This window comes from Macaca mulatta, chromosome 16 (genome assembly GCF_049350105.2).
Source record: "Macaca mulatta isolate MMU2019108-1 chromosome 16, T2T-MMU8v2.0, whole genome shotgun sequence".
NCBI classification, from domain to species: Eukaryota; Metazoa; Chordata; class Mammalia; order Primates; family Cercopithecidae; genus Macaca; species Macaca mulatta.
In genome coordinates this window covers 38,114,931-38,137,626 of record NC_133421.1, presented here as the reverse complement: position 1 = coordinate 38,137,626, position 22,696 = coordinate 38,114,931, and the positions used below count along the sequence as shown (strand labels likewise).

The 22,696-nt window shown below is 44.3% G+C and overlaps 1 protein-coding gene and 1 pseudogene across 9 annotated transcripts in view; both read right to left on the bottom strand.

Annotated features, from left to right (window-relative positions):
* Positions 1-17,220, bottom strand: part of TAOK1 (TAO kinase 1) — a 167,668-nt gene extending 150,448 nt beyond the window's left edge. For 4 of the 9 annotated variants that reach the window (XR_013406260.1, XR_013406259.1, XM_015118951.3 and 1 more), the window contains exons 1-2: positions 16,995-17,220; positions 16,564-16,632 (exon numbers count right to left, since the gene is read on the bottom strand). The gene's annotated coding sequence lies outside the window, so the exon portion shown is untranslated. Of the gene's footprint in view, positions 1-4,269; positions 4,388-16,563 lie in introns of those variants that run through there. The other 5 variants (XM_077970702.1, XM_077970703.1, XM_077970700.1 and 2 more) reach the window with 4 other exon arrangements.
* A 3,850-nt stretch (positions 17,221-21,070) lies between these two features.
* LOC114673364 (U4 spliceosomal RNA) lies at positions 21,071-21,194 on the bottom strand (annotated as a pseudogene).
* Positions 21,195-22,696: the final 1,502 nt, after the last annotated feature.

The window sequence follows — 22,696 nt, the reverse complement described above, 5'->3', positions numbered from 1 at the left end:
GTTCACCCCAATGTGTCTTCTAAAAGAGTAAGATACCTCAGTTGGACATTGTGGCTCACGCCTGTAATCCCAGCACTTTGGGAGGCCAAGGCAGGCGGATTGCTTGAGCCCAGGAGTTCAAAACCAGCCTGCGGAACATGATGAAACCCCATCTCTACAAAAAATACAAAAATTAGCCAGGTGTAATGGTGAGCACCTGTAGTCCCAGGTACTAGGGAGGCTGAGGTGGGAGAATCACCTGAACTTGGGGAGGTCAAGGTTGTAGTGAGTCATGATTGTGCCCCTGCACTCCAGCCTGGGCGACAGTGAGATTCTGTCTCAAAGAAACATAGAAATAAAAATAAAAATAAAAAAAGATTATCTCAGTCAGGCAATTGGGTATAAAGGATGGAGTTGGGGAGGAAGCAGGAAGAGAGAGAGACAGAAAAGCACTGTGTTAAGAGACACCTACTATTAAAAGCAGTCAGAAAGAATAACCAGTAAAATACAAATTTTTTTTTTTTTTTTTTTTTGAGACGGAGTCTCGCTCTGTCGCCCAGGCTGGAGTGCAGTGGCGCGATCTCGGCTCACTGCAAGCTCCGCCTCCCGGGTTCACGTCATTCTCCTGCCTCAGCCTCCCGAGTAGCTGGGACTACAGGCGCCCACAACCGCGCCCGGCTAATTTTTTGTATTTTTAGTAGAGACGGAGTTTCACCGTGGTCTCGATCTCCTGACCTTATGATCCGCCCGCCTCGGCCTCCCAAAGTGCTGGGATTACAGGCGTGAGCCACCGCGCCCGGCCAGAAATACAAATTTTAAGAAGAAAGACAGTCAGACATGGTGTCTCATGCCTGTAATCCCAGCACTTTGGGAGGCCAAAGCAGAAGAATGGCTTAAGGCCAGGAGTTCAAGACCAGCCTGTGCAACACAACAAGTCCTCATTCCTATATATGCCTGTAGTCAGTCCTAGTTCCTCAGGAGGCTGAGATGGGAAGATCACTTGAGCCCAGCAGTTCAAGGCTGAAGTGAGCTATGATGGTACCACTACACTCCTGCCTGGGCAAAGGAGTAAGACCCTGTATCTAAAAAAAGAAAGAACTGTAAGAGGTACTAGGAATGTTCTCTATCTTGTTCTTAGTGGTGGTTACATGAACATATACATCTGTAAAAATTCAACAGGCTTACACTTCATATTTATGCACTTTGTTGCATTAATTATACCTCAATTAAACAGTTTAAAAAAAAGAAAAATGGCTAAGCATGGTAGCTCACACCTGTAATGCCAGCACTTTGGGAGGCTAAGGTGTGAGGATCACTTGAGCACAGGAGTTCAAGACCAGCCTAGGTAACATGGAGAAGCCCTGTCGCTACAAAAATTAGCTGGCCATGGCGGTATATGCCAGTTGTCTCCCAGCTACTCAGTTGGGGGGCTGGGGGTGGGTAGTGGACTCCTGTGGTCTCAGCTACTTGGGAACCTGAGGTGGGAGGACTGCTTGAGCCAGGGAGGTCAAGCAAGGCTACAGTGAGCCATGACTGTGCCACTGCCCTCCAGCCTAGGCAAAACAGTGAGATCATGTCTCAAAAAAGAAAAAAGAAAAGAAAAAAGATATGGCCCAAAAGTACCTTTTCGGCTTCATTTTGCCAGACATCCATCCCAAATCACATAAATAACCTATAGCCACAAATGATCAGTTATCACCCTCTTCAATATTGATCGTTCATGCTCTCAGGTATATAATACCCTTTGCACTTTTATTGTTTTTCAAGACCCATACAAAATCTCACTCCCTCAGGAATCACTACTCCTAAACACCCCTTAACTCTACCTGTATAACAGCTAAATAAATGGTTCTCAATCAGGTGATTTTGCTCCCTAGGGGACATTTGGTAATAACTGAAACATTTTTTGATCATCACAACCAGGGGTGATGCTACTGGCATCTAATGGGTAAAAGCTAGTGATGCTGCAAAATATCCTATAATACATAGCACAGATCCCCACACAATGAATTATCCTAGCCAAAATGTCAATACTACCACAGTTGGGAAACCCTGCATTACACTATTGTACGTATTTACTTGCAAGCCTGTATCCCTACTAAACTACAAAATGGAGGGATCAATTCTTACTCTTTGCTGTATACTGGCGCAGTATCTAGAAAATAACACATCAAAAAAATTATTAATAAATACAGATGTGTCATTACCGAACCTATTTTAATAACCACACTGCCTAGAATGCTGCACTCAAAAAATACAAAAATACGTGTATCATTGCTGAATCTTACTTTGATATGAAAGCTACATAACTTACTGGCTACACTTACTGGTGGTCTTTTTTTTTTCTGAGATGGAGTCTCGCTCTGTCTCCCAGGCTGGAGTACAAAGGTTCGATCTAGGCTCACTGCAAACTCCGCCTCCCAGGTTCAAGCAATTCTCCTACCTCCGCCTCCTGAATGGCTGGGATTACAGGTGAGAGCCACCACACCCAGCTAATTTTTGCATTTTTAGTAGAGACGGGATTTCGCCATGTTGGCCAGGCTGGTCTCAAACTCCTGACCTCAGGTGATCTACCCACCTCAGCCTCCCAAAATGCTGGGCTTACAGGCATGAGCCACCACGCCTGGCCTAAACTTGTGGTCTTTAAAAGCAAATTCCATCAATCACTATTCTGACTTGGTGCATAGTACATACCAACAAATTACAAATTATAACTATGTGAGTATCTCAAAAGAGCATTAAATTGAAATTGATTTCCAAATTTACTGCAGCATGAGTAAACCAACTGGCTTAATGACTGTGTTCCAAAAGGATTTTTAAAAGGACACTGTTTTGTCAGGGCATGGTGGCTCACGCCTGTAATCCCAACACTCTGTAATCCCAGCACTGTGTAATACACAGGCCAAGGCGGGTGTATCACCTGAGGTCACGAGTTTGAGACCAGCCTGACCAACATGGTGAAACCCCGTATCTACTAAACATACATACACACACACACACACACACACACACACACACACACACACACACAAATAAGCTGGGCCTGGTGGCACATGCCCGTAATCTCAGCTACTTGGGAGGCTGAGGCAGGAGAATCGCTTGAACCTGGGAGATGGAGTTTGTAGAGAGCCAAGATCATGCCATTGCACTCCAGCCTGGGCAACAAGAGCGAAACTCCATCTCAAAAAAAAGGATGCTGTTTCAAAAATTTTTTGAACACATCTCATAGTGCCATTTGAATAAAATTGAGTAAAATAATGGATACTAAAATCCAGTCTATCATTTCACCTAACTTTAATAAAATTTATGTTAAAATACAGAATGGTAGTGTACTTTAACATATTGTCAAAAAATAAGACACAAGGTCTCACTGTTGCCCAAGCTGGAATGCAGTAGCACTATCATGGCTCATTGCAACTCCATCCTTCTAGGTTCCAGCAATCCTCCTGCCTCAGCGTCCTGAGTAGCTGGGACCACAGGCACATGCCACCATACTTGGCTAATTTTTTATTTTTAGTAGAGATGAGGCCTTACTATGTTGCCCAGGCTGATCTTGAATCCCTGGGCTCAAGCGATCCCCTTGTCTCAGCCTCCCAAAGTGCTGGGATTACAGGCAGAAGATACCACACCCAGCCGAAAGTTTTTATATCATAATTATTTTACTTATTTTAGCAAATATTTCAGGCCAGGTGTGGTGGCTCATGCCTGTAATCCTGGCACGTTGGAAGATTGAGCTGGGTGGATCACTTGAGTCCAGCAATCCAAGACCAGCCTGGGCAACATGGTGAAGCCCTGTCTCTACTAAAAATACAAAAAATTAGCTGGGTGTGGTAGCACAGGCCTGTGGCTACTTGTGGGGCTGAGGCAGGAGGATCACCTGAGCCCAGGAGATCAAGGATGCAGTGAGCTGTGATCCTACCACTGCACTCCAGTCTGGAGTCTTACAACAGGTTCTTACAAGAGTAGGACCCTGTCTCAAAAACAAAACAAAACAAAAAAATCTCCCTCCCACACACAGAGAAATATTTGATATCTCAACACTGTTTTATTTTTTACATGCCCAGCCAACTTTTTCATTCTTGATTAAAGATTAATGGCATTATTTTACAGAACTAGACATTCATACATAAAACACAAAAATACTTTGTCACTACCTAAACTGAAGATAAAATGATCTTTTAATTTCTCCATTTTCAAATTATTTGTTCTTTTCTAGAGAATTAAAAAGTCATTATCTCTAATAACTACATGTCAAAGTAAAGAATCTAGGCCAGGCATGGTGACTCACACCTGTAATCCCAGCACTTTGGGAGGCTGAGATATGAGGACTGCTTCGGTGCAGGAGGTCAGGGCTACATTGAGCTGTGATTGTGCCACTACACTCCAGCCTGGGAGACACAGCAAGACCCTGTCTCAAAAGAAACACAAAAAACAAAAAACAATCTGAAAGTGAGCACATTATATTGCTCCTCTGGGACTCAGAACTCTATTCTAGTAAATAAAACCAACTGAAATACCATACTCCTATCATGTAATGAGCCCTATAAAACACCATCATCATCTACCATTTAAGCAGTAGGAGATTACTTAAATACTATATATTAAATAAAACAACATATACCATACAAAGTTTCTGTACAACAATGAAGAACAAAGTTTCCTCACCAAGTACAGTCAAGGATATGGATGCTTTTGGCAAAGAGACAAAGCTTTTCCAATTTTCAGTAACACTAAATTCCCCAAGTCTAAAAACGGAAAAACCTTGACCTTGTTTAGTAATGCTGTTCATCAACTTTTTCTGAAACCTCTTTCTCAGTCTCATGGGAATAAATTGTAACAAATCAATCCAAAATACAAACTAGAAGTTTATAACTACTATCATGAGTGAATTAAAAACATCAACTAAAACATAAATATAATGGTTAGATGTAACACATTGCAGCACGCTGATTTTTTTTTTTTTTTTGAGACGGAGTCGCCCAGACTGGAGTGTAGTGGCTAGATCTCAGCTCACTGCAAGCTCCGCCTCCCGGGTTTACGCCATTCTCCCGCCTCAGCCTCCCGAGTAGCTGGGACTACAGGCGCCCGCCACCTCGCCCGGCTAAGTTTTTGTATTTTTTAGTAGAGACGGGGTTTCACCGTGTCAGCCAGGATGGTCTCGATCTCCTGACCTTGTGATCCGCCCGTCTCGGCCTCCCAAAGTGCTGGGATTACAGGCTTGAGCCACCGCGCCCGGCCTTTTTTTTTTTTTTTTTTTTTTTTTGAGACAGAATCTTGCCCTGCCACCCAGGCTAGAGTACAATGGCATGATCTCAGCTCACTGCAACCTCCACCTTCCAGGTTCAAGCGATTCTCTTGCCTCAGCCTCCCTAGTAGGTGGGATTGCAGGTGCCTGCCTGCCACCACGCACAGCTAATTTTTTTTTTTTTTTTGAGAATAAGTCTCACTCTGTCTTGATCTCTTGACCTTGTGATCTGCCCACCTCGGCCTCCATTCTAGGATTACAGGCGTAAGCCACCGTGCCGGGCCTAATTTTTTTGTATTTTTAGTAGAGACAGGGTTTCAGCATGTTGGCCAGGCTGGTTTTGAACTCCTGACCTCATGTGATCCACCCACCTCGGCCTCCCAAAGTGCTAGGATTACAGATGTGAGCCATCACGCGCGGCCTGGTACTTTTTAAGTACGCTTTATATACTTAATTAGTCACATAGTAATTTTATGAACAGACATATTTCAATTCAATTAAATCTATATATGTCTCTAAATAAAATAAAAATAAAAGATATTTTCTTAATATCCTCCAAATAAAGAGTTTTCAGCCAGGCACGGTGGCTCACACCTATAATCCCAGCACTTTGGGAGGCTGAGGCAGGCAGACTGCTTGAGCTCAGGAGTTCGAGACCAGCATTGGCAATGTCACAAAACCTCATCACTACAACAAATACAAAAAAATTAGTCAGGTATGGTGGCGCATGCCTGCAGTCCCAGCTACTTGGCAGGCTGAGGTGAAAGGTCACCGGCCCAGGAAGTCGAGGTTGCAGTGAGCCATGATTGTGCCACTGGACTCTAGCATAGGGAAGGGGAGTGAGATCATCTTAAAAAAATAAACAGATAAAAAATAAAAAGTCTTCTTTTTTTAAAATTCTGCAATTCATGAGAAACTGCACTCACACATAGGGTGTGACATTAGATATCTGATAACACATGTTCCTTAATACAAAAACCTCAGAAGTTACCATGATTACCCAAAACTACTGGTACCCTGCCCAGGATCTTTTAGGCAAAGTCCTTGCTATCTCCCAAGCTTTGAAACCCAGGAAAGGTAAATATACCCAATATGACCACTAAATGGACTACAGATGAATCAATAGAGATTGAAGAAGAGTTGTTGAAAGAAAAAGGAAAAAGCAAAAATTGAAACAAGCATACTTCAGAGACAGAAGATTAGAAGTAAAAGGGATGAGGTAAAAAAATTTTAGGCCAGGCACAGTGGCTCACGCTTATAATTCCAGCACTTTGGGAGGCCAAACAGTGGCCTCCCACTGTTATAACAGTGTAACCAGGTACCCAGAACATATAAAAATGTGGCAAACTGCTGAGCGCAGTAGCTTACACCTGTAATCCAAGCACTTTGGGAGGCCAAGGCAAGAGGATCACTTAAGCTCAGGAATTTGAGACCATGCTGGACAACATAGCGAGACCCTGTCTATACAAAAAAATTTTTTCAAAAATTAGCCAGGTGTGGTGGTGCACACCTGTAGTCCCAGTTACTCAGGAGGCTGAGGTGGGAGGATCCTTTGAGCCAGGAAGTAGAGGCCGCAGTGAGCTATGATCACACCACTGCATTCCAGCCTGGGCAACAGAGCAAGACCCTGGCATCAAAAAAAAAAAGAGGCAAACAAAAGTTTCCCATAATAATGTTTACCCTTACTTTATGCACCATACTAACACTCCCCATCACTTTTTAGAATTGTTATTGTGACTCAATAAATTGAATTTACAAGCCATTAATGGACCACAAACTAAAGTTTGAAAGCACTGGCTTAGAGGAACTAAAAATAATAGGAAAGTCCTTGTCTTCCTATGAATATCTAGCTTGAGAAAACTATTCAGAAGGTGGAATTCTCCCAGGGCTGATATGCTGTCTTATCTGGCACAAAATAATCACTTAAAGTTTGTTGAATTAATACATTTTGGAACGTAAGGCACTTTCAAGGTAAGGACACACCTACAAAAGATACCTAAATAAAACCACTTAGAAGAACATGGGTACTCTGAATCCCTTCAAAGCCAGGGATGGTAAAAAAAGTTCCAGAAGGTAGAAGAGGGATACCAAATTTTTCTTAAATAAACAAATTAAGTACTGGAAAAGAAATGTTGTTTTTTGTTTTTTTGTTTTTTTTTGAGACGGAGTTTTGCTTTTGTCTCCCAGGCGGGAGTGCAATGGCATGATCTCGCCTCACTGCAACCTCCGCCTGGTTCAAGTGATTCTCCTGCCTTAGCCTCCCAAGTAGCTGGGATTACAGGCGCCTGCTACTACACCCAGCTAATTTCTGTGTTTTTAGTAGAGATGGGGTTTCATCACATTGGTCAGGATGGTCTCGAACTCCTGACCTCAAGCAATCCACCCGCCTCAGCCTCCCAAAGTGCTGGGATTACAGGCCTGAGCCACCACACTCAGCCTGAAACGTCATTTCTTAAGACAAGCTTTATATCCAACAAAGGAAAAAGAAAACCTGTGATAAATTAAAAACTCCCATCAGAGGTGGGCACAGTGGCTCCTGTCTATATCTCACCACTTTGGGAGACCAAGGCAGAAGGATCACTTAAGCTCAGAAGATTAAGACCAACCTGGGCAACATAGTGAGACCTCGTCTGTACTAAAAATAAAAAAAAATTAGCCAGGTATGGCGGTATACGCCTGTAGTCCTAGCTGCTGAGGTGGCTGAGGTGAGAGGATCACTAAGTCCAGAAGATTGAGGTTGTAGTGAACTTTGATTTCACCACTGCACTCCAACCTGAGTGACAGAGTGAGAATCTATCCCAAAGATAGAAAAAAAATCCCATTAAGTACTACATAGTAGTTCATTATAGGTGCAAAAAGTTACTAAGCTACATTGATATTCTAACTATTTCTTTCAAAAATATATGTCAGACTCCAAATACATAAATATCTCCGGGCGCAGTGGCTCAGGCCTTTGGGCTCATGCACTTTGGGAGGCCGAGGCAGGCAGATCACAAAGTCAGGAGATCAAGATCATCCTGGCTAACACGGTGAAACCCCGTCTCTACTAAAAATACAAAAAAATTAGCCAGGCATGGTGGCAGGTGCCTGTAGTCCCAGCTACTTGGGAGGCCGAGGCAGGAGAATGGCATGAACCGAGGAGGTGGAGGTTGCAGTAAGCCGAGATCATGCCACTGCGCTCCATCCTGGGCGACAGAGAGAGGCTCCGTCTCAAATAAATAAATAAATAAAAATAAATCCAATATCAAATCAAAATTATATAATGCAACTCATCCTTAAATATTAGACTCTCCCCAGCACTTTGGGAGGCTGAGGCAGGTGGAACCATTTGAGCTCAGGAGTTTGATACCAGGCCAGGCAACATGGCAAAATCCCATCTCTACAAAAATTAGCTGGGCGGTGGCATTTGCCTGTAGTCCTAGCTACTTGGGAGCAAAGGTGGGTGGATCACTTGAGCCGGGGAGGAGGTCAAGGCAGCAGTCAGCCAAGATCGTGCCACTGCACTCCAGCTTGGGTGACAGGAGTGAGACCCTGTCAAAAAAAAAAAAAAAAAGAAAAGAAAAGAACATTCTCTTTATGTACTAATAAACATTTACATTAGGCAGCAAATGTGTGATAGCCAACAATTTATTGAGTGTTAGCATGTATCAGGCAGTAAGTTAAGTACTTTGCAAGCATTATCCTGTTTAAACAACCCAGTATATACTACCTTCACATTAAAGGGTGTGGTGGCTCACACCCGCCTGTAATCCTAGCACTTTGGGAGGCCAAGGCAGGTGGATCACCTGAGGTCAGGAGTTAGGAGTTCAAGACCAGGCTGGCCAACATGGCAAAACCCTGTCTCTACTAAAAATACAAAAACTTTAACCAGGTGTGGTGGCACACACCTGTAATCTCAGCTTCTCAGAGGCTGAGGTAGGAGAATCATTTGAACCCGGGAGGCGGAGGTTGCAGTGAGCCGAGGTCATGCCATTGCACTCCAGCCTGGGCAACAAGAGCAAAATTTCGTCTCAAAAAAAAGAAAAGAAAAGAAAAGCTGGGCGCAGTGGCTCATATCTGTAATCCCAACACTTTGGGAGGCCAAGGCAGGTGGATCACCTGAGGTCACAAGTTCATGACCAGCCTGACCCACATGGAGAAACCCCATCTATACTAAAAATACAAAAAATTAGCTGGGTATGGTGGCGCATACCTGCAATCCCAGCTACTTGGGAGGCTGAGGCAGGAGAATTGATTGAACCTGGGAGGTGGAGGTTGCAGTGAGCGAGATCATGACATTGCACTCCAGCCTGGGCAACAAGAGCAAAACTTCGACTCAAGGGGAGGGGAGGGGGGAAGGGGAGGGGGGAAGGGGAGGGGAGAGGGAGGGCAAGGGGAGGGGGGAGGGGAAGGGGAGGGGAGGGGAAGGGGAGGGGGGAGGGGAAGGGGAGAGGGGAGGGGAGGGGGAGGGGAGGGGGAGGGGAGGGGAGGGGGGAGGGGAGGGGAGGGGGGAGGGGAGGGGAGGGGGGAGGGGAGGGGGGGGAGGGGGGAAGGGAAGGGAGGGGTAGGGGAGGGAGGGGGAGGAGAGGGGAGGGAGGGGGAGGGGAGGGGTAGGGGAGGGGAGGGAGGGGGAAGGGAGGGGAGGGGTAGGGGAGGGGAGGGAGGGGATAGGGGAGTGGGTAGGGGAGGGAGGGGGTAGGGGAGGGGGTAGGGGAGGGGAGGGAGGGGGAGGGGAGGGAAGGGGAGGAGGGGAGGGGGAAGGGGAAGGGGAGGGGGAGGGGAAGGGGAGGGGGAGGGGGAGGGGAAGGGGAGGGGGAGGGGAGGGGAAGGGTGAGGGGAGGGGAGGGGAGGGGGGAAGGGAAGGGAAGGGTGAGGGGAGGGGAGGGGGAGGGGGAGGGGAGGGGAGGGGAAGGGTGAGGGGAGGGGAGGGGAGGGGGGCAGGAAGGGGAAGGGAGGGGAAGGGAGGGGAGGGGAGGGGGAGGGGAGGGCGAGGGGAGGGAGGTGAGACATAAATAGTTAGATAAATAAGTTACCACAGGCCTGGCACTGTGGCTCATGCCTGTAATCCCAGCTCTTTGGGAGGCTGAGGAGGGAGGACTGCCTGAGCCCCCATGAGTTTGAGACCAGGTTGGGCAACATAGAGACCTCGTTTCTAGAAAGAAACTTTAAAATAAGCCAGGCATGGTGGCACAGGCCTGTAGGCTCAGCTACTCATGGCTTAAGCCCAGGAGGTAGAGGTTGCTGTGGGCTATGACTGTGCCACTGCACTCCCACCTGGGTAACACAGCAAGACCCCATCTCAAAAAACACAAACAAACAAAACCCGAAAAAGTTACACATTTACACTAGTAAATGGTGACATACATATTTTTGGGGGGGGGAGGGGGATGGAATCTCACTCTGTTGCCCAGGCTGGAGTGCAATGGCAAGATCTTGGCTCATTGCATCCTCCGCCTGCTCAGTTCAAGCAATTCTCCTGCCTCAACCTCCTGAGTAGCTGAGACTACAGGTATGCGCCACCATCCCCGGCTCATTTTTTGTATTTTTAGTAGAGACGGGGCTTCACCATGTTGGCCAGGCTGGTCTCGAACTCCTGACCTCGTGATCTGCCCGCCTTGGCCTCCCAAAGTGCTAGGATTACAGGTGTGAGCCACCACGCCGAGCCAACATTAATATATAGTAAGCACCAATTTTATTATTAATAGCTGCAAACCAGAAAGTTTTGTTCCATCCTATTATTTAATTAACATTTCTCAGAAACTAAACTTTGAATGTCTTTCTAAATGTTGCAGTAATTCATCTACTTTTAAACCTGCATAAAACTATTTGATCGAATAATTTTATCAAAAGGAAAAATTAGCCCCTTCTCAGCTTTAAAGATAAATTAGATAGTAATTAAGTGTCATTATATTTAAATAATAACCTACAGCATAACGGTCACTGGCATTTTTAGGAGGCTGTAGTATATCTATTATGCAAGGCACTTACTAATTTATACTTTTATTTACTTTATTTACATGCCAGGTACTTACCATTTTAAAAACTCTTCCAACTTTTATAGGATACTTAATTTTGTCATCAAAAAGGTACAGCCTTAGACTGTATTTTAGAACAAAAAGTCTGCTTCTGGCACAAATAGAATAGACTGATACAGAAATAACTGTTACCAAATGATGACAGAAACATCCCAATTGAAAATAATTGTTGCGGCCGGGCGCGGTGGCTCATGCCTGTAATCCCAGCACTTTGGGAGGCCGAGATGGGCAGATCACGAGGTCAGGAGATCGAGACCATCCCAGCTAACACAGTGAAACCCCGTCTCTACTAAAAATATAAAAAAAATTAGCCGGGCGTGGTGGCAGGCGCCTGTAGTCCCAGCTACTCGGGAGGCTGAAGCAGGAGAATGGCGTGAACCCGGGAGGCGGAGCTTGCAGTGAGCTGAGATCAGGCCACTGCACTCCAGCCTGGGTGACAGAGCGAGACTCCGTCTCAAAAAAAAAGAAAAAGAAAATAATTGTTGCTAGTCCCTCCACACAACTTTTTAATTCATGTAGATTTTTAGAAGGTATGAGACATCTTTAATGAAATTAAACATCAATTTTTAATTACTAAAAACTAAAATACTTTAACAATGGAATACAATGGAATGAACTAATACAGGTTGTATCCTCTCACATTTTATAATAGGAAAACCTGAAGAATAATTTTTAAAATCCAGCCATTAGTAATAAGTACAGAAGTCAGGCCGGGTGCACTGGTTCATGTCTGTAATCCCAGCACTTTGGGAGGCCAAGGCTGAGGAGTTCAAGACCAGCCTGGGAAACATGGCAAAACCCCATCTCTACAGAAAAAAAAAAAAAAGATTAGCCAGACATGGTGGCATGTACCTGATGTACCTGTAGTGCCAGCTACTTGGGAGGCTGATGTGAGAGGAGCACTTGAACCCAGGAGGCTGAGGCTGCAATAAGCTGTGATTACCCTATTGCACTCCAACCTGGGTGACACAGCAAAAACCCTGTCTCAAATTAAAAAAAAAAAAAAAAGTCCACATACCTAAAGGTAAGTGAGCATATGTTGGTACTCTGCTTAATGAACTTCTCAATTTTATGCGAAACTTTACTAGAGAAATAACACTTTTTTATTTGTTTCATTTTGTTTTGAGATAGAGTCTCGTTCTATCGCCCAGACTGTCAGGCAGTGGCACAATCTCAGCTCACTGCAATCTCCACCTCCCGGGTTCAAGTGATTCTCCTGCCTCAACCTCCCCAGTAACTGGGGTTACAGGCACCCACCACCATGCAGAGCTAATTTGTTTAATTTTTGTACAGACTGGGTTTCACCATGTTGGCCAGGCTGGTTTTGAACTCCTGACCTCAGGTGATCCGCCCACCCTGGCCTCCCAAAGTGCTGGAATTACAGGCTTGAGCCACCACGCCGGCTTCTGTTTTGTTTTTAGACAGTCTCACTCTGTCGCCCAGGCTAGAGTGCAGTGGCATGATCACAACTCACTGCGGCCTCCATCTTCTGGGCTCAAGCAATCCTTCCACCTCAGCCTCCTAGGCAGTTACAACAATCATGCACCATCACACCCCATAATATTTTCATTTTTTATTTTTTGGAGACAGGGTCTCACTATGTTGCCCAGGCTGGCCTCAAACTCCTCGGCTCAAGTGATCCTCCTGCCTCAGCCCCCAGCATACTGGGATTATAGGCATAAACCACCACACCTAGTCCCTGTTAATTAAAAAAAAATTTTTTTATAGAGACAGGGTCATGCTATGTTGCCCAGGCTGCTCTTGAACTCCTGGCCTCAAGCAATCCTCCCACCTCAGCCTCCCAAAGTGCTGGAATTACAGGCCTGAGTCACTTCGCCCAGCCCAGAAATACTTTTTTGAAGAGATTCGTTCATATATGATCCTCATCCAAACATCAGCCCTCAACTAATATGTACCAAAAATGCTCCTCATTTATAAAAGATTAAATTAGTATGAGTGCAATTAGTTGTTATAATAAAGACCACTGAAAACAAAACAGAGATACAAATGAAAAAATTAAGTGATTTTAATATACAAATAAGCCAAATGCAAAACACAGAATTTATTTCCAGGTGAAAGACATAAAAGACAGATTAATCTCAACTCTAATTTCAAAGCCAACAATTGACCCCTAGGTAACTTCTGGATTTACTAAATATTCATGTCTACTAAGAACTGGCAAATTATTAAAATAAATCATACTCATGGTTAGTTATGAGCATCCAGTCTTTCTAGTATCCTGTTAACTAATGAGTTGTTTTCTTATTGTTAAAATGGCATCGTAACATGGGCCCAAATATCATATATATACCTTGTTATACAGAAAGCTTATTTTATATCACTACCCATTCAATTACCTGCCATATCCGCACTTCTCCCAAAATCGACATTATAAAAAATAGAATAATTATTTTCTATTCAGTGCACTCACATTTTTGATCCTGTACATTGCTGTATTTCTTTAAAACCTCTCAGAGTTTAAATTTGTTTGCAATACTATCCTTTAGTTTAGAAGCAATGTTTTCTTACTGTCAAGATAATCTTAGACTATTAAAAGCCTTTAAATTCAGCTGATTCTCAGAAATTCTTCCACCTATAAAACATGAGAATTATAACCAAATTAACAAATCAGATATCAGAATGCCAAAAATTAAGTCATTAAAAGAGAATCCAGTGAAAGAGCCAGTTGTGAAAGAACAGGAAGTGATTTACACTGCCATTTTGTAGATGAACTATTTAGAAACATAAGAAGTGCCATACTAATCTGGAATCAACTCAGACTAACAGCTCTCAGCATTTTCTTTCTGACAGTGGCATCAGAGGTCATCTGAAATAACCCTCAGGCAATTTTTCCTTAATAATGTATTTAATTGAACATGAACATATTTTTCTACTTTTAGGCAACATTCCTACCAGCTCTGAAAAAGAGTTTTTTTTGTTTGTTTTTTTTTCAGTTGTCCTGAAGAGTACTCCTTAATTATAGCATGCTGAAATATAGCAAGTAAATAGTTAACCTACACCCTGTGTAAATCCTTTAAGTTTTGTAGCCTCTATTGATAAATCCTCTCTGCCTGCAACTTTCCAAGGTAAAAGCAGTCACTCTTTACTGAGCAGTATGCTTCGATCAACACATGCTAGTATATATGAATTAATTATCAACAAGCCATAATACGGAGAATTAGACTTCCTGGCATAATTTGCCATAATGGAGAAAACTCTACGTATCAACAACATGCAGCTTTGTCCCATGAAATAAATACCCAAATGAATAGTGTTATTTCACTTCAATGAATTGAGATGACCATTAAAAGGCAATAAAGAAAGCAAAGAGAATTCCGTCTTCTGAGGAAAAAAATAAATAAAATTTATTTAACATACCATGTCTCCTACATCAAAATCATGATATAAAATGACAGAAACTAAATTAGTGCCTGGCCCTACTACTAACATCTTTAAATCCCTATCTTAAAACAGGTTTCAAAATGCAACAAACACACCAAAAAAGCTCTATTGGACAACATTTAATGACAACATAAAATGCAGATGGCATTTGGAAATATTTAAAAATAAGTCACTAAGTAGAGCTGAAAACACTAAATACACCAAAGACAACTCATCTGTACACATTTTAGTCTTCTTCTTCACTTTGGGAAAAAATAATTTAATTCTACTAATAGTCATATGTGGAATATTTTAAAATCACATCACCAGTATTTACTAAACACTTAAAAAGAAAAAAATGTATCATCAGTACATGGAGACTTGAAAACTACTCTGGTCACAAAAAGCACTTGGCAGCACATTTCCAGAATGTTTAAATTTTTATTTATTTCTACTCAACTAAGAACAAAACCAACAAGTACTACTGTAAATCAGATAAGATGATCTGCTTTCAGACAAATATGATAGGTAGCAAAAGAAGTGAAAAAATGACTGACTACAGAAAACAGATCACAGAATAATTAAGCAGATTAATAAGAACAAAGCAACAGCTGCAGAAAGGTTTGTAACCCAACCATTTTCAAAAAATTCCAATTTCAATATTATACAAAACAGTATTAACCCTAAAAATTCGCAGCTTAGGGAGAAATGCCCATCAGACAGGCTGTCTGTATGTAATAATCGTTAATAATTTTTTTTTCTTTTTTTGAGACAGAGTCTCGCTCTGTCGCCCAGGCTGGAGTGCAGTGGCACCATCTCGCCCCACTGCAACCTCCGCCTCCCGGGTTCAAGCGATTCTCCTGCCTCAGCCTCCCGAGTAGCTGGGACTAAAGGCGCCCGCCACCACGCCCGGCTAATTTTTGGTATTTTTAGTAGAGACGGGTTTTCACAGTGTTATGGAAAACTGACCTCGTGATCCGCCCACCTCGGCCTCCCAAAGTGCTGGGATTACAGGCGTGAGCCACCGCGCCTGGCCAATGAACTACAAAAGTCATAGAAAAAGAAAAGGGAAATGAGGATGAGGAGGTACAAAATTATTTTATTGAATTCTAACTAAAACCCAACCTGCTCACAAAAAAATGTCAACTCAGACATCTCTCAAAAAGAGAGACACCAAAACTGTTCTAACAGAAGAGGAGTCCCTCTCGAGAGGCCATATCCTCCAACAATAACACCAGGAGCAGATACACTTCCCATGGACAGATCTCAGGGGAAGAGTATTAAAACGGTACTGTCATCGATTTAAAACCAAAGGAAAAAGAGTAACCTTTTAAAGGGAAGCGCCATTACTTCCCTCTCCTGCTCCCCCTCCCTTATGTGTATACATGAGTCTGTGTATGAAGAAACTGCCTTGGACTTCTGCAGCATTGCAGTAGACTAGAGGATAGGGAAGGGGGAAGGGTAGGGGGAGAGAAACGCTTCCATCACCCCTGCAGAAGAGGGGTATAGATTTCCTGTGCTAGGGGGTGGAATCCACCCAGCAAGCCACTCAGAGCAGTCTCCCTTCCCAAGAATACACAGACACTACAAAGGAGAAGGAGCGGGAGGAGCAGAGGCACCAGAGGGGAAAGGGACCTCGCGCCTTTAAACCGGGGTGCACATCAAGCCAGTCTCCCTGTGAGAGCCACACCTTCCTCGAAACATCCCCCTTCCAACACCCCTTCCGGTGACCCTCAGGAAAAAGGAATGGAATTGCTCTCGCCCCTTAAAACGGGAGGGCGCCCAGCTCACCAGCTTCTTCACCCCACCCACAGAATCACAGACCCTCCTTGTCTCCCTCCCCCACCCCACCCCCACATTCCGTCTTCCACACACAGGCCCGAGTGGGCCGAATTTCCCCGCCCCCCTCCATATCTCCCTTTCCCAAAGCAGAGGTGCCCTTACCCTTTCGCCGACAGGTCTGGGGCGGAGCAGGCAGGCGCAGCCCCCGGCAGCGCTCTGGTAGCCGCTACCCTGGAGGGTGAGGAGTGAGGAGGAGGAGGGGGCCCGGCGACAGACCGCCGCCCCCCCCCCACAAGAGCCCCAGCGAGCCGCCCAGCCCAAGCTCTGCAACAAGGGGCGGCGGGGGGGGGGGGGGCGAAGGGACTACCGGGGTCGAGGAGGCGCCCTTAGCGCTTGGGCTCAGTTAAGATGGCGCGGGGAAGTGCCGGGAGCCGTAGCCGCCGCTGCCGCCTCGGGGGAACCGGCCCGGGCCTCGGCCGCCTCTCGTCCTCACACAGCCGAGGCCCTCTCGGTCCCCCGCCGCGGCCCCTCGGCGGGCGGGCCCACGCGCAGCCCTCCGCCACCACCACCACCCCTGGGAAGGGGGCGCTCACAAAGGGAAGAGAGGCCGCGGGCCGGCCGGCGGACGGTGGGGCGGGGTCCCCCGGGGCTGGGAGGCTTCAGATGTTCTCGAGTGCCTAGTGCGCTCGGCCCGCAAAGGGCGCAGGGCGAGCGGGACCCCTCCTCTCTCCTCAGGCAGGCGGCGGCACCGACTCACTCTCTTTGCCACCCTCCCTCTCTCTCCCCGAGCCCTGAAGCCACAGAGCCCGGCCGCTGCCCAGGTTCCCCCCCTTTCCCCGACACCACTCCCCTCCTCCCGACCGTCAGCCCCGTCTCTGATCTCGCGAGATTTCCCGCCTGACAGGCCCGACCCAGCGCGAGACACGACTACATGCGCGCGCGCGCGCCATCACAGGAGCGCGCAACGCTTGCTATGGGCGGAGTTGTCCCGGTGGCCCGGAGTCCCAGCCTCTGTCCAGCATACCCTCACTGACTTCAGGGAGCTTCTAATGCCATGCGGGCATCAGGTGCACTCATTTCACCCCGGAGATCTGCAGAAGGGTTTATCTGCACTCCCCTTCCTTCCGGCTTCCCACCTCCAAAGCCCGCCACTGATCCTACGAATAAGTTTGCCCTGGAGTGTGGAATATCCCATTCCTGCACAACTTGGTTCGACACCCCCTCCCCGGTGGGATTCAGAGGTACACTGGGCAGCGCAATCAGTATGCAGTTGAGTTTTTGAGATTCTAATAGTTGATAGTAATTCTTGGAACGACAGTAAGACTTGGAAATACAGATCTAAGCCACCCTATATATTGGTGATGGTAGAAAAGAGATAACTTCTTGAAAAGTGTCTGTGGGTTTAGTAAGTTGAGTAATGAGAAGTTTTGGAACAAGAGCAGCAAACAAACTAAAGACTCCAATGCAGAGAAGAAGTACAGTTTATATTCTTTTATCTCAAAACTTTTTTTTTTTTAAGGGAAAACCCCTTCAGTACTTATTCAGTAACACTAAAAGTACAGTCATAAAAAATCTTGGTTCTTCAAAGACTAAAACCACATGATTATCTCAATAGATGCAGAAAAGGCCTTTGACAAAATTCAACAGCCCTTCATGCTAAAAACTCTCAATAAATTCAGTATTGATGGAACGTATCTGAAAATAATAAGAGCTATTTATGACAAACCCACAGCCAATATCATACTGAATGGGCAAAAACTGGAAGCATTCCCTTTGAAAACTGGCACAAGACGGGGATGCCCTCTCTCACCACTCCTATTCAACATAGTGTTGAAAGTTCTGGCTAGGGCAATCAGGCAAGAGAAAAAAATAGACGGTATTCAGTTACGAAAAGAAGAAGTCAAATTGTCCCTGTTTGCAGATGACATGATTGTGTATTTAGAAAACCCCCTCATCTCAGCCCAAAATCTCCTTAAGTTGATAAGCAACTTCAGCAAAATCTCAGGATACAAAATCAATGTGCAAAAATCACAAGCATTCTTATACACTAATAACAGACAAACAGAGAGCCAAATCATGAATGAATTCCCATTCACAATAGCGTCAAAGAGAATAAAATACCTAGGAATCCAACTTACAATGGATATAAAGGCCCTATTCAAGGAGAACTACAAACCACTGCTCAGTGAAATAAAAGAGGACACAAACAAATGGAAGAACATACCATGCTCATGGATAGGAAGAATCAACATTGTGAAAATGGCCATACTGCCCAAGGTAATTTATAGATTCAATGCCATCCCCATCAAGCTACCAATGACTTTCTTCACAGAATTGGAAAAAACTGCTTTAAAGTTCATATGGAACCAAAAAAGACCCCGCATTGCCAAGACAATCCTAAGTCAAAAGAACAAAGCTGGAGGCATCACGCTACCTGACTTCAAACTATACTATAAGGCTACGGTAACCAAAACAGCATGGTACTGGTACCAAAACAGAGATATAGACCAATGGAACAGAACAGAGCCCTCAGAAATAATACTACACATCTACAGCCATCTGATCTTTGACAAACCTGAGAAAAACAAGAAATGGGGAAAGGATTCCCTATTTAATAAATGGTGCTGGGAAAATTGGCTAGCCATAAGTAGAAAGCTGAAATTGGATCCTTTCCTTACTCCTTACACGAAAATTAATTCAAGATGGATTAGAGACTTAAATGTTAGACCTAAAACCATAAAAACCCTAGAAGAAAACCTAGGTAATACCATTCAGGACATAGGCATGGGCAAGGACTTCATGTCTAAAATACCAAAAGCAACAGCAACAAAAGCCAAAATTGACAAATGGGATCTAATTAAACTAAAGAGCTTCTGCAAAGCAAAAGAAACTACCATCAGAGTGAACAGGCAACCTACAGAATGGGAGAAAATTTTTGCAATCTACTCATCTGACAAAGGGCTAATATCCAGAACCTACAAAGAAAAACAAATTTACAAGAAAAAAACAAACAACCCCATCAAAAAGTGGGCAAAGGATATGAACAGCCATTTCTCAAAAGAAGACATTTATTCAGCCAACAGACTCATGAAAAAATGCTCATCATCACTGGCCATCAGAGAAATGCAAATCAAAACCACAATGAGATACCATCTCACACCAGTTAGAATGGCAATCATTAAAAAGTCAGAAAATCATTAAAAAATCATTAAAAAGTCAGGTGCTGGAGAGGATGTGGAGAAATAGGAACACTTTTACACTGTTGGTGGGATTGTAAACTAGTTCAACCATTGTGGAAAACAGTGTGGCGATTCCTCAAGGATCTAGAACTAGAAATACCATATGACCCAGCCATCCCATTACTGGGTATATACCCAAAGGATTATAAATCATGCTGCTATAAAGACACATGCACACGTATGTTTATTGCGGCACTATTCACAATAGCAAAGACTTAGAATCAACCCAAATGTCCATCAGTGACAGACTGGATTAAGAAAATGTGGCACATATACACCATGGAATACAATGCAATACTATGCAGCCATAAAAAAAGATGAGTTCATGTCCTTTGTAGGGACATGGATGAAGCTGGAAACCATCGTTCTCAGCAAACTATCGCAAGAACAGAAAACCAAACACCACATATTCTCACTCATAGGTGGGAATTTAACAATGAGATCACTTAGACATGGGAAGGGGAACATCACACACCGGGGCCTATTGTGGGGAGGGGGGAAAGGGGAGGGATGGCATTGGGAGTTATACCTGATGTAAATGACAAGTTGATGGGTGCTGACGAGTTGATGGGTGCAGCACACCAACAGGGCACATGTATACATATGTAACAAACCTGCACGTTCTGCACATGTACCCTAGAACTTAAAGTATAACATAAATAAATAAATAAATAAATAAATGTATTAAAAAAGAAAAGAAAAGAAAAAGAAAAAAAAGCAGGTCACTTGCATGTACTTTACAATTATCAGACCCAAAAGGGGGAATCTTGTTCAAATAAGAATTAGGACCTGATGAGAAGTAAAGGTATTAAAAGAATAATCACTCTGAAAAACAAAAAAAAATCTTGGTTCTTTAACCAACAAAACGACTGAAATAAATAAACCTGTTATGTGAGTTTCGTGAATAAAAATTAACTCTGGGCCAGGCGTGGTGGCTCACGCCTGTAATTATAGCACTTTGGGAGGCTGAGATGGGCGGATCACCTGAGGAAAAGAGTTCAAGACCAGGCTGGCCATAGTAGATCTGTGCTCCAGGGAAGAAGCATGTTGATCAGGCCTAAGCAATCCGTGTATACAGTGTATGTATGACCATCCTCCAGTCTCGCTCAGGGATGGGCACATGATCCAATTAGAGCCAATGGGTGTAATAAGATTTTCTCTGGCTTTTTTGGGAAATAAGTTTTCTTACTTTCTCCCGAAAATGTAATATATGTATTAAATTCTCGAAATGGAGTCCAATGGTATGATCCTGGCTCACTGCAACCTCTCCTCCCAGGCTCAAACGATCCTCCTACCTCAGCTTCCCAAGTAACCGGGACTACAGGCATATGCCACCATGCTGGCTAATTTTTGTGGTTTTTTGTAGAGATGGGTTTCGCCGTGTTGCCCAGACTGGTCTTGAACTCCTGGCCTCAAAGGATCTGCCTGCCTCAGCCTCCCAAAGTACTAGGATTACAGGTGTGAGCCACTGTGCCCAGCCTTTGATTTTTCAATGAGCAATAATCATACCTCGGATAAATCTCATTGGTTACAATACTGCCACTATGCAAAGTTTCTGAAATTTGATGATGATGATAATAACAAAAATAGTGAAATAGTTAACACTTATTGAGTGCCGATTATATGCCAGAGAGAGTTCTAAACACTCTACTTATTTACTCCTCACAATAACCATATTGGGTAGGTATAATTAATATTCCCTTTTAGAAATGGTGGAACTGGGCCTAGTGCAGTGGCTCACACCTGTAATCCCAGCACTTTGGGAGGCTGAGGTGGGCGGATTACCTGAGGTCAGGAGTTCGAGACCAGCCTGGCCAACATGGTGAAAAAATTAGCCAGGCATGGTGACACACACCTGTAATCCCAGATACTCAGGAGGCTGAGGCAGGAGAATTGCTTGAGCCAAGGAGACAGAGGTTGCAGTGAGAGGAGATAGTGCCACTGCACTCCAGCCTGGCCAACAGAGTGAGACTCTGTCAAAAAAAAAAAAAGAAAGGGAAAGAAAGAGAGAGAGAGAGAGTGGAACTGAGGCACAGAGAAGAATTTTGATTAACTTACCTAAGTTCTTATAGCCGGTTTGTGGTGAAGCCAGTTGTCAAACTCAGCTTTCACCCTGAACCACTATATTCTTTTTTTTCTTTTCTTTTTCTTTTCTTTCTTTCTTTTTTTTTTTTTTTTTTTTTTTTGGAGACAGAGTCTTGCTCTGTCGCCCAGGCTGGAGTGCAGTGGTGCGATCTCAGCTCACTGCAATCTCTGCCTCCCAGGTTCAAGCAATTCTTCTACCCCAGCCTCCTGGGTAGCTGGGACTACAGGCGTGCATCACTGCGCCTGGCTAATTTTTGTGGTTTTAGTAGAGACAGGGGGTTTCACCATATTGGCCAGGCTGGTCTCGAACTCCTGACCTTGTGATCCGCCCGCCTTGGCATCCCAAATTGATGGGATTACAGGCATGAGCCACCATGCTCGGCCTATTTTTTTTTTTTTTTTTTTTTTTGAGACGGAGTCTCACTCTGTTGCCTAGGCTGGAGTGCAGTGTCACGATCTCGGCTCACTGCAGCCTCCACCTCCCAGGTTCAAGCAATTCTATTTCCTTGAGAGAATATAAAGACTGGAATTGCTATTTCCTTTTGCTGTGAAGCCCCAGAACAAAGGCAACTCAGTGGAAAACACATTCTGGAGATAAAACCAGATCACTGAAGACCTGGAACTAATTCTGTCTAAAGGCAGTCCTGACCCTGGAGTTTTTGGCATGCGCGTGCCAAAACATTCCCAATTTTCTTAAGCTACGTTGGGTCTGGTTCTCTTTCGTTTGCAACCAAATAGTCCTCACACAGAACTGTTTATTTTTTGGCCTTTCCCACCAGGCTGTGATCTACACAAGCATATGAATGTTTGTCTTATTTATATCTATGTCCACAAACTTAGCATAATGTACATAATGACATTCAACAAATGTTTGCTATCAGTTCAATAATTCTGCAAACATTTTCTCCTATGTGTCAGAAATTGGGTTAGGTGTGGGAGATGTCAAGAAGAGTGACTGAAAGCTGTTTGCC